Raw genomic sequence first — 7,119 nt, forward strand, 5'->3', positions numbered from 1 at the left:
GCAAGTGTTTTGAGAATGATGAGGCCAATGAATGTACAAATGTGCTTTACACAATTGATGTACGTATGGATTGTGATAAGAATCGTATGAGCCCTAATAAAACGATTTCAAAAATGCTAACTCAATGCAGTTATAGTTGAGTTTTTTCTGCCACCCCCAGCTTATAATTCTTATGCATGGCCACTAATATCCCCAAAGCCAAACTCTGCAGTATGAAAAACTGCTTCATTTTGTTAAACAAATATGTTAGCCATGATAGTCTCTCCCTACTGTTAAAAGGCTCCCAGAGTCACACTAGCTTATATTTGGTTTAACATGGTAGGTGGAAACAATTTCCCAGATTTTGACCTACATTCTGTCTTAAATATGAAATAAGTGCTCACCCAATGTACTGTTGGCAGGTAAGTGAAAAGATATTCTACACAAGGCCAGAAATTGCCTAACCTCAGTATATACACAAGAACTTCGAAAGGTCTGTGGACAATTAAATTAAAATGTCACATTTTTGAAGCCCCCTCTCATATTTGTGGATGTAAACTCAAAACTGGTTTGGAGGGGATACTAAAAAAAGAAAAGAAAACTTGTCAATAAACTAGCAAAAACCGTACAGTTCTTTCTGCTACACCTACCATGTGATATCATATATCCATGTGAAAAGTTCATAAGAATGTATAGTCGTCAATAGCTACTAGGTAAAACAATCAATACAGGTATATTTTCAGTGAAATCTTGATTAATTTGAAAATACACGTTTTATTCATTTCTTATTGTCACTTTACCAATGACTACAAATTTGCCTAAAGACACTTATGTTGTTTTTTACAGTTCTGTGGACCAGAAGCGTAAAGTAACTCTCAATCCACTTCAATAGACATTTTTATTGAGTTGCATTCCTTTCTGGAGACTCCAGAATAGAATACATTTCTTTGTTCTTACCCTCTTCTAGAGACTGTCCACAAAACAAGGCATCAACAACCAGACCATTATTTCTCACCTCACATCATTTTGACATGAACATTTCTACAACCCTCTCTCTTCTTTTCAGGAAACTTGTGATTACATTAATCCTACCGATATAATCCAGGCTAAGCTCTTTATTTTAAGATCAATTAAATAGTAGTTAAGCTGCCATAATCTTATCTGCAACTTTGAGTGTAAAATCTGTTTTTCAATAATTTGGGGGCTCTTTTTGGCAAATATTCTGGATTCTACTCTCAAAATGGAGAACACTAAAAAGATGTTTACTAGTGTTTCATTGCCTCTGCAAAGGCATTCAGCAATGTGGACCATCATACACTGCGGATCACCTGGAGAAGGATGGGACTTCTGTAACCCTTCATTGTGCTCATTCAGAACGTATTCATGGATCTAGGGATCTAGAGGGAACAGTACAAGGGGATTCTGCATGTTTTGTAATAAGGAAAGGTGTGAATTAAGGTTGTATCCTCTCACCATATTACTCAATCTGTATCCTGAGAAATAATCAGATAAATTGACTTCTATGAAGAAGAATGTGGCATCTGGATAAGAGGAAGTCTGATTAACAACCTGTGATTGCCGCTTTCAATATGGTTACAATTCAGTGTAAAGAAGTGGCAAATCGTCACAACTGAGCCAGTAGGTATCACTGAAGCAAATGGAGAAATGTTTGATGTTGTGAAGAATTTTGTTTTGCTTGGATCCACAATCACTGTGCTCATGGAAGGAGCAGACAGGAAATTAAACAACAACAACAAAAACCAAATTACGTTAATTCTGCTGCCCAGGACCTCTTCAGAATATTGAAAAGCAAGGATGTTGCTTTGAGGACTAAGGCGGACCTGGTATTTTCCATTGCCTCATATGCATGTGAAATGGGACGTTAAGCAAGGAAGACAGGAGAAGATCCATGTGTTTGGATTGTGGTGCTGGAGAAGAATGCTGAAAGCACCATAGATTCCGAAAAGCACAACCTCATCTGTCTGGGAAGAAATTAAACCTCCAGAGTGCTCCTTCAAAGTACGAATGGCAAGGCTTTGTCTTATATTCTCTGGGCATCTTGTCAGAAGAGACTGGTCCCTGCAGACGGACACCAGGTTTGATAAAGCAGAGGGCAGCAAAATGAAAAAAGAAAGAAAGACCCTCAGGAAGATGGGTGGCCACAGTTGCTGTAACACTTGGCTCAAGCACAGGCCAGTGTTCTTGGTGTGTTCTACGCAAGGTCGCAATGGCGGGAACAGACTCGACGGCGCCTAAAAACAGTATTATAGTTAAAACCACTATGAGTAATAGGATGAGGAAATGAACGGGGCATTCTGCTAGGGTCCCAGAACACGAGAAGAACATTTGATTAAAATCTAAATAAATGTCAATAAAGCATTCACATGGTCATTTTGTTTCATTAGCTGTTACAAACATTCTGTAAGGGGTTAACAATAGCAGAAACTAAGGTTAGTGTATTGGAAACACTACTACCACGTTTCCCCGAAAGTAAGACATCCCCCAAAATTAGACCTACTTACAGTTTTGCCTCTCACTGAAATATAAGGCATCCCCCCCGAAAATAAGACCTGAAAATAAGGCCTCCCGAAACTACCATAACTCTGGACTCTGGACCATGGCGGCGGGTGCTACCATGCAGCTCAACGTTGGCCGCAGCGCAGCCAGAGCAGACAGAAAGTCTGAGGTCTCTTTTAATAAAACAATAAACAGTAAGTGTGTACTGTATTCTTCTTCATGGAAAAATAAGATATCCCCTGAAAATAAGATCTAGTGCATTTTGGGGAGCAAAAATTAATATAAGACACTGCCTATTTTGGGGGAAAGAGGGTACCTTTACAACTTTTCAGTAAATAATAACGTGATACCTATTATCACACATGTCCTAATTTTTATTCTTTTTATTCTGGAATAAGTTCAAGAAAATGGATATCATTAAAATATTAAACATTATCCAGATCTGTATCTTTCCTACCAAATAGCTTAGCTGTCTCACATGAAGCAAACACTGTATCTTGTGAGACTATGGGTCTGGAAATTTAATTGTTTTCAATCCACTAGATATATTTGTTTAGGTTTTTTAATCAATTCCTTCTTCAAGGACAGTTATGGTATCAAGATACCATAAACATACATTGCCTTATTGAATAATTGTTCAGGGATTAAAAATAAAATTTACTGGTAAGACTAAAAATAAATTTCTAAACAAAAGTTAATTAGAATGACATGAATAACATTATAGATTTTAATAAATACTTCAAAATTACTCACAGGTTTTAAGCAGAATTGGTTTCAGACCAAGAAAGATATGCTTGTCATTTCTGCAATCTTATTGTTTTATTTGGGCCCATCTATGTCTCAGGTGTTATCAGTGGGACTTTTAAATAAAATATTGCATCTTACTTTATTTAATATCTTTTAATTTTAAGAAGCATCAAAATTGGACATGTCCTCTTTGCATAAATGGCAGGAAATTTCTGCTTCTCTTTGTATTGGGGGGAATTTTGTACTTAGACATCTTAACATGTAACCTTGTAAAAGGGAAATGTGTACTTTGTGATAGATAACACTCTTGCAGTCACTGGTGCTACACCCACTCCACACTTAACAATGTGGCCAGGTTCAAAAAAACTATATTGTTATGCAAAAGTTGGTATTATATCAAAATAGAGCATGACTACATCATTTCATAATTGCCAAATAACATCATTACCTAATTGCCAAACAACTGAGAATCTTGGCTCAGTGAAGCTTCCACATCATCATAACCATCACAGCTAGCCTTAATCTGCCTTGCAACTTCATGTTTATTACTTCCAGATCTATGTTGTTCATACACAAAATAATCAAATAGTTGACTCTCACTATTTTTGTAAATGCAAAATGTAAGATAAGTTATTTTATAAGTGAAAAGTAGGCTATGACTGAAATAAATGAATCCTTCTATAGTGTGTTTTATTAGCATTGTGTTAATACCAGGGTTTGCACTTGAAGCACTTTCCAAAGTATCATGCTCCATGTTTAAAAAAAAATCTATATATTCGAGTATGTATCTCATATCATCCATGATACATTCTGTGGAATAGAATGTTATATGGTTTATACATTTTGCCAACACCATAATAAATATTTGTGGGACCCTGCTTCTATTTCTCCTTGTAGCTGCTGCTGCTGCTGGTGCTGCTGCTGCTGTTTCTGTTGTTGCTACGGCTGCTTTTGGAGATACTGGCAGAGGTTGGAGGAAGGGATAGCATCAGCAGGGCTCGCTGAAAGGGTAAGGCCCCAAGCAAGAAGGGACCAGAATGCATTTAGTTCCACTCACTTTAGAACCACCCGAGCAGCCCTGAAGCCCTAACAGCCACTGCTCACCAGACAAGAGCCTCTATTCAGAGTCATGTCCTCAAAAAAACAAAGTCATGTCCTCTGCCTCACCTGCCTATGTGCAACCAGTTGTCCAGGACTGTGAGATTCTGGGAGTGGTATTTTTAACACCATGTGTGGGAAATAAGAGAGATATTAAATATTATATATATACACATATATAATTACAACACTGATATATATTTGGTCAGATACTACAAGGGTGCTTAAAACGTTCATGGAACTTTTGGAAGCATCCCATTGCCACTGAGTGAATTCCAACTCATGGAGACACTGTAGGGCAGTGTATAATTGCATCAGAGTTTCCAAGGCTGCATTTCCTAAGAAAGCCTCTTGCCACATATTTCTTCCACAAAATAGCTGATGAATTAAAATTTAAACATGTTAATTAAATGTAGAGCTCTTAATGACCACACCGCACCATCAGGATCTATCTGTCTATCTATCTATCTATCTATCTATCTATCTATCTATCTATCTATCTATCTACACAGCTATGCAGGAACCTACACATTTATACACACACGTATCTAACTATATATACATACATAAGTATATACATATACATAGATAATTGTATATATATATTCTGTATCTAACTATATATACATACATAAGTATATACATAGATAATTGTATATATATATTCTTAGACATAGGATTTCAACATACACAACTATGTGCACACATACCTACACATTTACTATCATATCAGATTTATTTCTGGGGTGAATGTTCTCATGGCCCGACTATGAAGATAATGTTTTCAGTAGTCTAGTAAATACTCCCTGGGGAGAGAAATGTACAGTAGAAATACATTTCTGTTTCCAGCTCTAGCTGGTCACAAAAATTGGTACTTACTGACTACCAACTATATACTTGAATAAAGCATATACTAGCTACTCAGCATGGTTTCATCAGTCAGCGTCCAATTTACAAATCCAAAATAATTTATAGTTTTATAAGTTTTGATTGAATGTATAAAAATGATTAAGTTAGTGTTATAGAACTGTAAAACCAATGCGAGAACACTTCTTTTCAGCACAGTTATAGTAGAGAGGAAGTCAGACATATTGAAATTTAGAAGCTGAGTAGAGGACCAGCTGCAACCCAGACCTCTAAAGAGAGGGGGCTGTCTTGCTGGTACTGAGATTAGAGCAAAGCAAAGGTGAAGGGATTTTGCAGAGATGATTCTAATGGCATAACAAGCATAACATTTTTCCCTCTATAGTCTTTGTCTCCATCTATTTCCTCCACATTGGCAGATCATATCGCAAGGAACCAACTAAAGCATGAGAACTCTGGTCTCCATGGTTCCCTCCTTGGCAACACAAATGAAGTATGAACGGCTGGATAGGAAGCTAAGAGATGATAACTTAGTATCTTATATTACTGATTAAGTATGACATTATAACTTGCATGTATATAAATAGTTCATAATTTATTTCTCCAGTAACAACTACCATCATTGTTTTATCACCACTCATATCTTTACCACCATGTAGTCATTTCCTTAATGGCATTATCAGTTTTATTTTATATATTAAGATTTGAAAACTTTTGCAATGGATAGCTACATATTCCTACTTTGCTCATTTGGTCAAATGTTCTAAAATTCTCATTTTTACCAAACCTCTCTTTTCCCATCTCTGCCCTTGCACTCACCCAACCCATAACAGCGAGTCCCTTTGGACTTATTATGATCCAATAGAAAGGACAAAGTAAAACTGCCCCATGGGGGGTTTCTAGGCTATGAATACTTAAAGAGAGCATATGGACACATCTTTTATATAAATATATATATAATGGTGGATGGGTTTGAAGCAACAACCTTTCTGTTTGGCTCTGAGTGCTTTGAAATGCTGCACCACTAGGTTTTCTCAGTCACCCAGCTGTGCACACAAACTGATAACTGTAGTAGACTGGAGTTCCCTCACAGGGAAGCTACAGGACAGGGTAGAACTGCCCGGTGAGGTTCTAGGATTGTTACTCTTGATGGGAGTAGACAGCCTCATCTTTCTCCTATTGGGCAGCTGGTGGTTTCAAACTGCTAGACTTCTGGTCTCAATACAGCACCAAGGCTCCAGTTTGGAATTTAGTTGAAGCCAAATGTCTGTAAAACTGGTTTTAAAATAAAACTTGGAGTTAAGTCAAAATAGATGTTAGTTAGATAAGGACATGGAAAGCACATTTTACTTGTAAAAAGACAAAACCCCAAACAGTATTTGTTCACCCTTGGAGCAAAGGCAGTCCCTACAGCTAACCACCACTTCTTCCAAAAATCTGACAGCTGATTTCCTTGCCAAACGAGCAAGCTCAAAGGGGAGCACACTGTGACTGTTTGAGGTAAGACCTGTATTTCTTGTGTCTGTGAGGACAAAAGTTACAGGAGGAAGAACTTTGTCTACGATACCCTGCTGAGCAGAAACCACAAACTACAAACACAGAGACCTTTACAGACACTGTGAGATGTAAGTTTAACTTTGAGACTGTCCTGTTCAGTATCCTTTCTCTTGAACAAACTCTCAGGACCATTCAACTCTCTGAAAGGGTCTACTGGTTTGGTAACCTACTGGACAAATAAATTTGACACTGTGGAAAGACATTTTTGAGTAAGCGTATTTTATGGACTTTGCTTAAATCATACTCCTACAACTGCATGAGTCATTTCTCTCTCTGTGTCTGTCTGTCTGTCTGTCTCTCTCTCTCTCTCTCTCTCTCTCTATATATATATATATATATATATATATATATATATAT

The sequence above is a fragment of the Echinops telfairi genome, unplaced genomic scaffold, assembly GCF_000313985.2.
Source record: "Echinops telfairi isolate 266 unplaced genomic scaffold, ASM31398v2 ScPeMD7_7401;HRSCAF=8416, whole genome shotgun sequence".
Lineage (NCBI taxonomy): Eukaryota > Metazoa > Chordata > Mammalia > Afrosoricida > Tenrecidae > Echinops > Echinops telfairi.